The 13,302-nt window shown below is 39.8% G+C and overlaps 1 pseudogene; it reads right to left on the bottom strand.

Moving 5' to 3' along the window:
- Positions 1 to 1,783: 1,783 nt before the first annotated feature.
- LOC128060578 (olfactory receptor 4A47-like) lies at positions 1,784 to 12,286 on the bottom strand (annotated as a pseudogene).
- Positions 12,287 to 13,302: the final 1,016 nt, after the last annotated feature.

Genomic DNA, 13,302 nt, shown 5'->3' with positions numbered 1-13,302 from the left:
ATGCAGCTACCAAAAAAATTCATTTAGAAAACAATAAAATACAATTCTTATTTAACTCCTTATTTATCAAAATAAATGCCTGATGGATAAAACATTTCATATAAAATATAAAACCACAAAAGTGCTAAAGTATGAATGTCTAAAAAATATGGAGTAATATTATGTTTAGGGAGAAATGTGCAAAACTTTTATTGATGAAACAAAAAGCACATAAAATATTCGTAAACCTGACCAAGTAAATACCCCCCTCAAAAAAAAATCTACATAGCCAAGAAAGAATTCTGTATAGCAAAATAAATTCAAAATCAAATAACAGTCCAGAAAATTAAGTACATAGATAATGGTTTTTTTAAAAGATTATTTCCTTAGTATATAATTGCTCATAGAAGTAAGTATGAAAAATAAAATAATCAAAAATATTAATAGATAATTAAAGATAAATACATACAACTTATAAAGATGCCCAAATTAATCCTATTTAAAGAATTTCAACTAAAATACAAAAATGAATTAAAAATTCTTTAATGAACCATATTGTTATATCCCCAAAACTGATCACTGGTTATTAAGAAGTTAAACAGGATATACACTGTGGGCAGAAGTGTAGGTATGACCTCATGATTCATTTTGAAAATAACTATGAATATCAACATTTTAAACACATATTCCCTGTGATCCAAAATCTCTACTTCTGGAAACTAACATTTCTAAGACTACACAATCAAGAATTTACATATTTATTGCAGAATTACACATCATAGGAAAAGGTTTGAAATGACATGAAAAATACTGGATACACTAATTCAGGAATATTATGAGGAAAATCACATATTATAAGAATAACTGAGAATGAGTTAGATCTATACAGACTGTTATGGAAAGATCCTCACTGTGTTTAATAATAAAATATAAATATTCAGACATTTTATACACAAAAACATAGTTAAATATGCTTGTATTTGAACAAATTAATACTTGAATAATCTTAAGAAATAGACTTGTGACTACTCTGGGGAAGAACACTACGAAACACTGAAAGAGATGGATAGGAGGTTTGATTTGGTTTTACAGGTCATTTTACTAAGCTTTCAAGGAACAAATCATTCCAATTCTGTATGAATACTTCCTGTGAATATCAATTCAGTTTGTAACTTGCCTTTTTGCTTTCTTGCAGGTGTTTTTATTGAACAGAATCTCTTAATACGTTCAAATTTATCATTCTCTCCTTCTTACCTTGTTTTGAACTATTTTGAAAGAAGGTATTTTCCACTTTTACTCTGTCATATGGTTTCAAATTTTATCTATTATTATGCTTTCCTTTTACATTAAAAAGTGTCACAGAGAATTTCACATGTAATGCAACTGAAATTGAATACAGAGGACAATGTATATAATTAAATATTTTCACTAATAAAATAAAAAGAATGGACAAAAATGATGAGTAACAGAAAAAATAAAACTAAGTCTCAGAAAATAATTTTAAAGATAACTGAATAAATTGATTAAAATAATTGAAATTGTAAATATTTAATTTATTATATAGTTTTATCAACTTCCTCCTTATACATATTACACCTTACTAGGCAAAGTGATAAGCAAATGCTATATACAGAGCTGACATTTTACCAGAGAAGCATATTAGTAACCTAATTATACAGTTAATTATTATAATTATAAAAATGCCTTAAATGAATGGGATACGTGAATCCATTTTAAGAGACTTTTGGTTTCTAAGGAGATGGGCCCTAAAATTATATGAACCTCTTCATGGTGCATGTCAAAATTATTTGCTGCAAGATATGATGTTTCTTCTCCAGAGTTCCCTCATAGCATTTGTCATCTCTGAGTTTCTGAGAGTGTAGATTAATGAGTTTAGCATGGGGGTTATGACTGTGTAAAACACGCTCAATGTTTTATCAATGGGAAAGCTCTTAAAAGGTCTCACATACATGAAAATACAGGGAACGAAGAAAGAGACAACCACAGTGATTTGGGAACCACAGGTCTGGAGGGCTTTCCGCCTTCCTTCCTGACTCAGATTCTTCAGAAAGTGCAGGATGACTCCATAGGAGACGAATAAGAGCAGAAGCACTATAGTGCAGACCAGTCCTTCATTGGCCACAACTAAGATGCCAATGACATAGGTGTCAGTACAGACGAGTTTCAGTAAAGGGAACATGTCACACATAAAATGATCAATGACATTGGGGCCACAGAACGGGAGCCAATAAATAGTGCTAAGTTGAATAATTGAGTGCAGAAAACCTTCAAACCCAGAACACTACCAGCAGCTCAACACACACTTTCTGCCCCATGATCACCAAATAATGCAAGAGCTTACAGATGGCCACATAGTGGTCATAGGCCATCATCAGCAGATGAAGACTTTGGATCCACTGAAAAGGTGCTCTGTAAAGAGCTGAGCCATACAAAATTGGAAAGATATGATATTTTCCCCAAAGAACATATCAGAAATCAATTTTTGGGTAATGGCTGAAGAATAAATGGCATCCATGAATGGTAAGCTAGCAAGAAAAAGTATATGGGTGAGTTTAGAGTCTCACTGACAGTGATGGTCACAATAATGAGTAGGTTTCCCATCATGGTCAAAATGTAGAAGAGCAAGAACATAATATAAAGTACTTTCTTCTCTTTTGGCTTCAGTGTGAGGCTCAAAAGGACAAAGTTAGTTACATCTATTCTTTTTTAGTTATGGATTTCACAAATTAGAATAGTTTAGCTATAAAATAAGGAAAATATTTTAAAGTATTATAAGCTAAATATGGCTTTCCATGTGGTTCAGTGGTAATGAATCTGCCAGCCAAAGCAGAGATGCAGGTTAAATCCCTCGCCCAGGAAGATGCCCTGGAGAAGGAAACGGCAATCCACTCCAGTATTCTTGCCTGGGAAATCCCATGCAGAGAACCCCTGAGAGCTGCAGTCCATGGGATCACAAAAGAGTTGGACATGACTTAGCAACTAAGCAACAAGTACAAAGCTTGATATTGTCTTTGTACATTCAGTCAAAATTGTTTATGGACCTACTGTATTGCACAGGGAACTCTGCTTGACATTATGTAACAACCTAAATGGGAAAATAATTTGAAAAAGAATAAATGCATGAATAAATATATCACATTGCTGTACACGTGAAACTAATAAAACATTGTTAATTAAATACACTCCAAAATAAAATAAAAGGTTTTTTAAAGATGCCTGTGGAGCAGCTCTTTGTATCAAACATCCTATCACAGAAATTAGGATTAATATGTTGAATAAGATTGTTTCCATACTATCAATGATTTAATATATGATGATTGGATTATATAATTTATAACCTATTAATTATAAATATATTCATATTGTGCTAAAGAACACCTAAGTCAAATTGATACCAGGGAATTCTTCCAAGAAGAAGCAATGCTTTACCTGATTTTAAAGAAGTGGGAAAACAGAAGAGGATAGCAGGGAATAACATGAAAAGATGCACTATGTTTAAAGACACAAAACCATAATACTCAAGATTCACTTAAGATAATCTACATATTCAGTCAGTAGAACAAATTTGAATATAAAGACCAAAGGTCACTGTATTAGCTGTTCAGTTCAGTTCAGTTCAGTAGCTCGGTCTGTCCCACTCTTTGCGACCCCATTGAATCGCAGCACGCCAGGCCTCCCTGTCCCTCACCAACTCCCGGAGTTCACCCAGATTCACATCCATCCAGTCAGTGATGCTATCCATGCATCTCATCCTCTGTCGTCCCCTTCTCCTCCTGCTCTCAATCCCTCCCAGCATCAAAGTCTTTTCCAATGAGTCAACTCTTCACATGAGGTGGCCAAAGTACTGGAGTTTCAGCTATAGCACCATTCCTTCCAAAGAAATCCCAGGGCTGATCTCCTTCAGAATGGACTGGTGGTTTCTCCTTGCAGTCGAAGGGACTCTCAAGAGTCTTCTCCAACAACACAGTTCAAAAGAATCAATTCTTCAGCGCTCAACCTTCTTCAGAGTCTAACTCTCACATCCATACATGACTACTGGAAAAACCATAGCCTTGACTAGATGGACTTTAGTCGGCAAAGTAATGTCTCTGCTTTTGAATATGCTATCTAGGTTGGTCATAACTTTTCTTCCAAGGAGTTAGCGTCTTTAATTTCATTGCTGCAGTCACCATCTGCAGTGATTTGAAGCACGCACACACACACACACACAAAATAATAATAATAATAAAAAATAAAGTCTGACACTGTTTCTACTGTTTCCCCATCTATTTCCCATGAAGTGACGGGACCGGATGCCATGACCTTCATTTTCTGAATGTTGAGATTTTAGCCAAATTTTTCACCCTCCTCTTTTACTTTCTTCAAGAGGCTTTTTAGTTCCTCTTCACTTTCTGCCTTAAGGGTGGTGTCATCTGCATATCTGAGGTTATTGATATTTCTCCCAGAAATCTCGATTCCAGCTTGTGTTTCTTCCAGTCCAGCATTTCTCATGATGTTCTCTGCATATAAGTTAAATAAGCAGGGAGACAATATACAGCCTTGATGTACTCCTTTCCTATTTGGAACCAGTCTGTTGTTCCATGTCCAGTTCTAACTGTTGCTTTTGATCTGCATACAGATTTTTCAAGAGGCAGGTCAGGTGGTCTGGTATTCCCATCTCTTTCAGAATTGTCCACAGTTTCTTGTGATCCACACAGTCAAAGGCTTTGGCATAGTCAATAAAGCAGAAATAGATGTTTTTCTGGAACTCTCTTGCTTTTTCCATGATCCAGAGGATGTTGACAATTTGATCTCTGGTTCCTCTGCCTTTTCTAAAACCAGCTTGAACATCAGGGAGTTCACGGTTCACGTATTGCTGAAGCCTGGCTTGGAGAATTTTGAGCATTACTTTAATAGCATGTGAGATGAGTGCAACTGTGTGGTAGTTTGAGCATTCTTTGGCATTGCCTTTCTTTGGGACTGGAATGCTTATTCAGAACAATAATTGCCTTCTTTCAATGTCCAATAAGAGGTTCTTCACTTCATTTGGGAGAAGACAACGGCAACCCACTCCAGTACTCTTGCCTGAAAAAAATCCCATGGATGGAGGAACCTGGTGGACTAGAGTCCATATGGTCTCAAGGCATCGGCTTCACTTCTGATGACTTTGCTTCATGACTGAGCAATTTCACTTTCACTTTTCACTTTCATGCTCTGGAAAGTGAACTGCCATTCCAGTCCAGTGTTTTTGTCTGAAGAATCCCAGGGATTGAGGAGTCTCGTGGGCTGCTGTCTATGGGGTCGCACAGAGTCAGACATGACTGACTCGATTTAGTAGCAGCAGCAGCAGCATTTCATTTGAGACTTCAAACTTATCATATTTCTAGCAATGTTAAATAATTTCCATTTTTCTCTCAGATGATAGATGATAGATGCTTTCTCTATAGCCATTTTGTTCTCTTCTGGGAACATTGAGACCACATTTTATTATTCATATTTCTACCAATTGTCTCTTAAAGGCACTTTAGGACTTTTCTAACAGGCAGCCCAAAACTCTTTAAGCATCTACCCACTACCGAAACCCAAAGCCACTTGCTCATTTTTTGGTATTTAGTATAATACTTTTTTGTATCAATGTCTTTATCAGTTTATTAGAGCTTTTATAAAAAAGTAACAAAAATTGGGTGGATTTAAAAAATGGAAATTTATCATTACACCATTCTGGATGCTAGAATTCTAAATCAAGTGTCAACAGGCTTGGCCACTTCTAAAGACTGTGAGAAAAGGACTTGTTCTCTGCTTCTTTCCTTGGCTTAAAGATGACCAAATTTAAGTTCACATGGTTTTCTCCATGTAAACCTATCTGTATCTGAATTTCTTTTTTAATAAGAAAACTAGTCTTGTTGCATTAAGGTTTACCCTAGTGATCTTATTTTAAATAAATTAACTCTGTAAAGAACCTATTTCCAGATAAACTCACACTCTCTAGTTTTAAAGATTCAGTTCAGTTCAGTCGCTCAGTCATGTCTGACTCTTTGTGACCCCATGAATCGCAGGACACTAAGCCTCCCTGTCCATCACCAACTCCCGGAGTTCACTCAGACCCATGTCCATCGAGTCAGTGATGCCATCCAGCCATCTCATCCTCTGTCGTCCCCTTCTCCTCCTGCCCCAATCCCTCCCAGCATCAGAGTCTTTCCCAGTGAGTCAACTCTTCACATGAGGTGGCCAAAGTACTGAAGTTTCAACTTTAGCATCATTCCTTCCAAAGAACACCCAGAGGTGATCTCCTTCAGAAAAGACTGGTTGGATTTCCTTGAAGTCCAAGGGACTCTCAAGAGTTTTCTCCAACAACACAGATCAAAAGCATCAATTCTTTGGCACTCAGCTTACTTCACAGTCCACCTCTCACATACGTACATGACTACTGGAAAAACCATAGCCTTGACTAGACGGATCTTTGTTGGAAAAGTAGTGTTTCTGATTTTCAATATGTTAACTATGTTGGTCAAAACTTTTTTTTCCAAGGAGTAAGCGTCTTTTAATTTCATGGCTGCATTCACCATTTGTAGTGATTTTGGAGCCCCCCAAAATAAAGTCTGTTTCCACTGTTTCCCCTTCTATTTCCCAAGAAGTGATGGGGCCAGATGCCATGATCTTCGTTTTCTGAATGTTGAGCTTTAAGCAAACTTTATCACTCTCCTCTATTAATTTTTTCAAGAAGCTCTTTAGTTCCTCTTCACATTCTGTCATAAGGTCTGAAGTTATTTATATTCCCCTGGCAATCTTGATTCCAGCTTGTGCTTCTTCCAGCCCAGCACTTCTCATGATGTACTCTGCATATAAGTTAAATAAGCAAGGTGACAATATACAGCTTTGACATACTCATTTTCCTATTTGGAGCCACTCTGTTGTTCCATGTTCAGTTCTAAATGTTGCTTCCTGGCGGCCAGGAGGAGCTACCGCAGGGCCCAGGTCAGGGGCAGTGGCTGAGAGGAGCAACCCAACATCCAAGGAGCAGTGGCTGCACAGGCACAGGCAGGCCTAGAGGAGCTACTCAACGTTCAGGTCAGGAGGGGTGATGGTGAGGAGATAACCCTCTTGCAAAGTAAAGCACTTTGCTGGAGCATCCGTGAAGAGATACCCCATGTCCAAGGTAAGAGAAACCCAACTAAGATGGTAGGTGTTGCAAGAGGGCATCAGAGGGCAGACAAACTGAAACCATACTCACAGAAAACTAGTCAATCTAATCATGCTAGGACCACAGCCTTATCTAACTCAATGAAACTCAGTCATGCTGTGTGGGGCCAACCAAGACGGGCGGGTCATGGTGGAGAGGTCTGACAGAATGTGGTCCACTGGAGAAGGGAATGGCAAACCACTTCAGCATTCTTGCCTTGAGAACCCAATGAACAGTATGAAAAGGCAAAATGATAGGATACTGAAAGAGGAACTCCCCAGGTTGGTAAGTGCCCAACATGCTACTGGAGATCAGTGGAGAAATAACTCCAGAAAGAATCAAGGGATAGAGCCAAAGCAAAAATAATACCCAGTTGTGGATGTGACTGGTGATAGAAGCAAGGTCCGATGCTGTAAAGAGCAATATTGCATAGGAACCTGAAATGTTAGGTCCATGAATCAAGACAGATTGGAAGTGGTCAAAGAGGAAACAGTAAGAGTGAATGTCTACATTCTAGGAATCAGTGAACTAAAAAGGACTGGAATGGGTGAATTTAACTCAGATGACCTTTATATCTACTACTGTGGGCAGGAATCCTTAGAAGAAATGGAGTAGCCATCATGGTCAACAAAATAGTCCAAAATGCAATACTTCGATGCTCTCTCAAAATCAACAGAATGAACTCTGTTCGTTTCCAAGGCAAACCATTCAAAAGCACGGTAATCCAAGTCTATGCCCCAACAAGTAACACTGAAGAAGCTGAAGTTGAACAGTACTATGAAGACTTACAAGACCTTTTAGAACTAACACCCCAAAAAAGATGTCCTTTTAAAGATGAGGACCCCAACATATAAATTTTAAGAGGACACAAAGGAACCATAATTGTGTCCTCAGACATATCATATAAGTCATAACAATCACTGCCTCAGATAATGCTTTGCCAAGCTCATGTCTTACAACTATCCATGTTCACTCTGCCCAGTTCAGTTCAGTTCAGTTCAAGTGCTCAGTCGTGTCAAACTCTTTGTGACCCCATGAATTGCAGCACGCCAGGCCTCCCTGTCCATCACCAAATACAGGAGTTCACTCAGACTCAAGCCCATCGTGTCAGTGATGCCATCCAGCCATCTCATCCTCTGTCATCCCCTTCTCCTCCAGCCCCCAATCCCTCCCAGCATCAAAAACTTTTCCAATGAGTCAACTCTTCGCATGAGGTGGCCAAAGTACTGGAGTGTCAGCTTTAGCATCATTCCTTCCAAAGAAATCCCAGGGCTGATCTCCTTCAGAATGGACTGGTTGGATCTCCTTGCAGTCCAAGGGACTCTCAAGAGCCTTCTCCAACACCACAGTTCAAAAGCATCAATTCTTCGGCGCTCAGCCTTCTTCACAGTCCAACTCTCACATCCATACATAACCACAGGAAAAACCATAGCCTTGACTAGACAGACCTTAGTCAGCAAAGTAATGTCTCTGCTTTTGAATATACTATCTAGGTTGATCATAACATTTCTTCCAAGGAATAAGCGTCTTTTAATTTCATGGCTGCAATCACCATCTGTCCATGCTAGTAAAGTAATGCTCAAAATTCTCCAAGACACGCTTCAGCAATACGTGGACTGTGAACATCCTGATGTTCAAGCTGGTTTTAGAAAAGGCAGAGGAACCAGAGATCAAATTGCCAACATCCACTGGATCATGGAAAAAGCAAGAGAATTCCAGAAAAAAAAACACCTATTTCTGCTTTATTGACTATACCAAAGCCTTTGACTGTGTGGATCACAATAAACTGAAAATTTCTGAGAGAGATGGGAATACCAGACCACCTGACCTGCCTCTTAAGGAATCTGTATGCAGGTCAGGAAGCAACAGTTAGAACTAGACATGGAACAACAGAGTGGTTCCAAATAGGAAAAGGAGTACGTCAAGGCTGTATATTGTCACCCTGCTTATTTAACTTATATGCAGAGTACATCATGAGAAATGCTGGACTGGAAGAAACGCAAGCTGAAATCAAGATTGCCTGGATTTATCTCTGGGCTTTCTATTTTGTTCCATTGATCTATATGTCTGTCTTTGTGCCAGTACCATACTGTTTTGATGACTGTGGCTTTGTAGTAGAGCCTGAAGTCAGGCAAGTTGATTCCTCCAGTTCCATTCTTCTTTCTCAAGATTGCTTTGGCAATTCGAGGTTTTTTGTATTTCCATACAAATCTTGAAATTATTTGTTGTAGTTCTGTGAAAAATATGGCTGGTAGCTTGATAGGGATTGCATTGAATTTGTAAATTGCTTTGGGTAGTATACTCATTTTCACTATATTGATTCTTCCGATCCATGAACATGGTATAGAAAGCCCAGAGATAAATCCACACACATATGGACACCTTATCTTTGACAAAGGAGGCAAGAATATACAATGGAGTAAAGACAATCTCTTTAACAAGTGGTGCTGGGAAAACTGGTCAACCACTTGTAAAAGAATGAAACTAGATCACTTTCTAACACCACACACAAAAATAAACTCAAAATGGATTAAAGATCTAAATGTAAGACCAGAAACTATAAAACTCCTAGAGGAGAACATAGGCAAAACACTCTCAGACATAAATCACAGCAGGATCCTCTATGATCCACCCCCCAGAATTCTGGAAATAAAAGCAAAAATAAACAAATGGGATCTAATTAAAATTAAAAGCTTCTGCACAACAAAGGAAAATATCAGCAAGGTGAAAAGACAGCCTTCTGAATGGGAGAAAATAATAGCAAATGAAGCAACTGACAAACAACTAATCTCAAAAATATACAAGCAACTTATGCAGCTCAATTCCAGAAAAATAAATGACCCAATCAAAAAATGGGCCAAAGAACTAAATAGACACATCTCCAAAGAAGACATACAGATGGCTAACAAACACATGAAAAGATGCTCAACATCACTCATTATCAGAGAAATGCAAATCAAAACCACAATGAGGTACCACTTCACACCAGTCAGAATGGCTGCGATCCAAAAATCTGCAAGCAATAAATGCTGGAGAGGGTGTGGAGAAAAGGGAACCCTCCTACACTGTTGGTGGGAATGCAAACTAGTACAGCCACTATGGAGAACAGTGTGGAGATTCCTTAAAAAATTGCAAATAGAACTCCCTTATGACCCAGCAATCCCACTGCTGGGCATACACACCGAGGAAACCAGAATTGAAAGAGACACATGTACCCCAATGTTCATCGCAGCACTGTTTATAATAGCCAGGACATGGAAACAACCTAGATGTCCATCGGCAGATGAATGGATAAGAAAGCTGTGGTACATATACACAATGGAGTATTACTCAGCCGTTAAAAAGAATTCATTTGAATCAGTTCTGATGAGATGGACGAAACTGGAGCCGATTATACAGAGTGAAGTAAGCCAGAAAGAAAAACACCAATACAGTATACTAACACATATATATGGAATTTAGAAAGATGGCAATGACGACCCTGTATGCAAGACAGGAAAAAGACGCAGCTGTCTATAACGGACTTTTGGACTCAGAGGGAGAGGGAGAGGGTGGGAAGATATGGGAGAATGGCATTCTATCATGTATACTATCATGTAAGAATTGAATCGCTAGTCTATGTCTGACGCAGGATACAGCATGCTTGGGGCTGGTGCATGGGGATGACCCACAGAGATGTTATGGGGAGGGAGGTGGGAGGGGGGTTCATGTTTGGGAACACATGTAAGAATTAAAGATTTTAAAATTAAAAAAAAAATAAAAATAAAAAAAAAATAAAAAAGATTGCCTGGAGAAATATCAATAACCTCAGATACAGATGACACCACCCTTATGGCAGAAAGTGAAGAGGAACTAAAAAGCCTCTTGAGGAAAGTGAAAGAGGACAGTGAAAAATTTGGCTTTAAGCTCAACATTAAGAAAACGAAGATCATGGCATCTGGTCCCATCACTTCATGGGCAATAGATGGGGAAGCGATGGAAACAGTGTCAGACTTTATTTTTTGTGCTCCAAAATCACTGCAGATGGAAACTGCAGCAATGAAATTAAAAGACGCTTACACCCTGGAAGAAAATTTATGACCAACCTAGATAGTTCATTCAAAAGCAGAGACATTACTTTGCCGACTAAGGTCTGTTTAGTAAGGGCTATGGTTTTCCAGTAGTCATGTATGGATGTGAGATTTGGACTGTGAAGAATCTGAGCACCAAAGAATTGATGCTTTTGAACTGTGGTGTTGTAGAAGGCTCTTGAGAGTCCCTTGGACTGCAAGGAGATCCAACCAGTCCATTCTGAAGGAGATCAGTCCTGGGATTTCTTTGGAAGGAATGATACTGAAGCTGACACTCCAGTACTTAGGCCACCTCATGCGAAGAGTGGACTCATTGGAAAAGTCTTTGATGCTGGGAGGGATTGGGGGCAGGAGGAGAAGGGGACAACAGAGGATGAGATGGCTGGTTGGCATCACTCACTGGATGAATGTGAATCTGTGTGAACTCCTGAAGTTGGTGATGGACAGGGAGGGCTGGTATGCTGCGATTCATGGTGTCGCAAAGAGTTGGACATGACTGAGTGACTGAACTGAACTGAACTGATGGGGTTCTCAAGGCAAGAGTGCTGAAGTGGTTTGTCATTCCCTTCTCCAGTGGATCACATTCTGTCAGACCTCTCCACCATGATCCACCCATCTTGGGTTGCCCTGTGGGTGTGGCTTAGTTTCACTGAGTTAGACAAAGCTGTGGTCCTAGTGTGGTTAGGTTGACTAGTTTTCCACGAGTATGGTTTCAGTGTGTCTGCCCTCTGATGCCCTCTTGCAACACCTACCCTCTTACTTGGTTTTCTCTTACCTTGGGTGTGAGGTATCTCTTCATGGCTGCTCCAGCAAAGTGCAGCTGGTGCTCCTTACCTTGGATGAGGGGTATCTCCTCAACTCTGCCCTTCCTAACCTTCAACATAGGATGCCTTCTCTACACCCTCCTGTGCCCGAGCAGGCACTGCTCCTTTGAGGTGGCTTTGCTCCTCCTGGCCGCTGCCTCTGACCTCGAATGCAGGGTAGCTCCTCTCACCCACCGTTCTTGGCCTCGGACGTGGTGTAGCTCCTCTCGGCCACCGTCCCTGGCCTTGGACATGGGTAGCTCCTCTCAGCCACGTTTAGTGTGCCGGCCACAGCCGCCTGTGCTTAGTGCACTGGCCGCAGCTGCCTGGATGTTATCAATTTAGTTCAGTTCAGCCACTCAGTTATGTCCAACTTTTTGCAACCCCACGGACCACAGCACATCAGGCCTCCCTGTCCATCACCAACTCCCAGAGTCTACAAACTCATGTCCATTGAGTTGATGATGCTATCCAACCATCTCATCCTCTGTCTGCCAGGAGCCAGCGTGAGGCATTCCACCCGTGACAAGGTCATGCGGCAGAGCTCTGATGGCAAGGCTAATCAGACCTCAGGTTTTCCCCCTGGAATTTCGGGAGCATCCACCCCCCCCAAAATAAGAATCTGCCTGCTTTTCCACTCTTCTGACATTCTCCGGGAAAAAAGTCAATTCAGGGCTTTAGTCTTCTGCATTTGAAAGAGTGTTTCAATCCAAAAACCCCTCTGATGGCTTTCTAGCCTGCCTGCAGGACTCGTACAGCTGCACATGTGATTGTTTGAGGCCTCCTGACCGCAGGAGGCACAGGAAGCTTAAAACATCCTAGGAACGTAGGGGCTTCCGAGGAGTCAAAGTCATTAGAATAGGACTGATTAAAGGTTTCATTTGTTGAGCCAATACTTGCTGCCAAATTTTCATACCCTTTATTTTTAGATATAGTTGGTATATAGAAAAACAAGTAGTGGACCTGGTATTAGCAACATTAGATCTTTGAGTTAAGTACCTTCTTTGTTATAACCCACTGTGCCTTTGTTCTATGGAGATGTAACTTTAACACTTTAAGGAGATGCAGATTAAAGAAAAACACTTAGGGGAAACAAAATTAACATACATTAAGGAAGAGAGCCAAAAAGTGTTAAGAAGCCTCTTGGCCAGAAGATAATGTAAATCACCTGAGACCTTTTGTATACAAAAAGATATACAGAAAGAGTCTGGGCTGCGAATGCTACATAATTTTGTATTACCCATTGATCTCTATGTATAATCAAAAGTAT

The sequence above is a fragment of the Budorcas taxicolor genome, chromosome 15 (genome assembly GCF_023091745.1).
Source record: "Budorcas taxicolor isolate Tak-1 chromosome 15, Takin1.1, whole genome shotgun sequence".
Taxonomy (NCBI): domain Eukaryota; kingdom Metazoa; phylum Chordata; class Mammalia; order Artiodactyla; family Bovidae; genus Budorcas; species Budorcas taxicolor.
The sequence above is the reverse complement of the archived record's forward strand: the minus strand, read 5'-3'. Positions and strand labels throughout refer to the sequence as shown.